Consider the following 1,405-nt stretch of genomic DNA (forward strand, 5'->3'; position numbering starts at 1 on the left):
AAAATTTTGGGCACTGTTTATTTAAATTACGACAGAACACTGCAACAGCAAAATCTTTAAGAATGTTCGGTAACATTATTCCGCCTTATTCGTGGAATGACCTAGATCTTTTGGAATATTCCACAGAAACACTACAAAAGCTGAGAGAGATGAGATAGCTCACTGACAGTTGACATGTTTTCTTGCCTTCTATCTTTTATCTACTACTAGTTAAATCCGACCAAACTACAATTTACTTGAATTTGGGTTGTTTAGGTTTTGATCATCTACCAAGTTCTTTAAAACGAAAACGACAATGATGAAAGGTCGAGAATATTCTATCATATAGCTGTTGTAGTGCTCTAAATAAGCAGTTGTAATGCTCTAGTATTCAAATTGACTGTTGTAGTGCTTTTGAATTGCTGCTGTAGCGCTAAATGAAACTTTTCGATGAAACATTTCAAAGTGTTACTGGCAGACAAGCAACTCTGGGATTTTATATAAGGACTGTTCATTTAAGTAAGTGGACACCTAGATATTAACATTTTGGTGTGAAAATTCCATAAAAACAAATAAAATTTTGTTTCAGTGTGTACCGAAGTGTTTATTTTGACAGCAGACAAAAGTTGACATAAAAAAAATATAAATTCCAGGCGACTCGCAATTTTTTTCTGCACAAATGGTGTACAGAAAAACTGTCGTTCCGAGATTTGGCAAAAATCGCGAAGTGTCCAAATTGAATTTTTTCAACGCTTTGGCCAAAACAGATATTCCTGACGACGTACGATACATCCCAACAGAAAAATTTGGGGAAAATGATTTGGTATGGCAAGCAATTTGCTCCTGCAGTATGAAAATACTACATATTTCACGACGGGTACAATCAACAGCGAAAATTACAGTACTGAATGCATTAAAAAATTGCTTCTGCCCGTCTACTGAAAGCATACCATGCCTCCATTGTTTTTGCCAGACTTAGCATCGGCTCATTATGCTTCAGCTACTTTGGAGATGCTCAAGAAGGAAAAAGTCGAATTTGTAGAAAAATGCTCGAATCCATCAAATTGCTCAGAACTACGCCCCATTGAAACATATTGGGCAATAATCAAACGACATCTTAAGAAGGATGGAAGTGAAGCAAGCTCCATCGATTTTTTCAAGAAAATGTGGTCACAACGAACAGCAGCACAACGAAAAGTTCCGAAAAAAGTTGTGCAGAACCTTATGGGAGGTATCATGAGAAAAGTAAGAGCATTCTCCAGCAATGCTCAATAAATGTTCAAATTTATGTGAATTTGGTCTAAATTACGTTGATTTCCATGTATTTTAGGTAAACTCATGAATTTGTTCGAAAATAAACAGTTTATTGTAAAAAACACGTGTCCACTTTCTTAAATGAACAGGCCTTACATGACTAGCTTACCCA

The sequence above is a fragment of the Aedes aegypti genome, chromosome 3 (assembly GCF_002204515.2).
Source record: "Aedes aegypti strain LVP_AGWG chromosome 3, AaegL5.0 Primary Assembly, whole genome shotgun sequence".
Taxonomy (NCBI): Eukaryota; Metazoa; Arthropoda; class Insecta; order Diptera; family Culicidae; genus Aedes; species Aedes aegypti.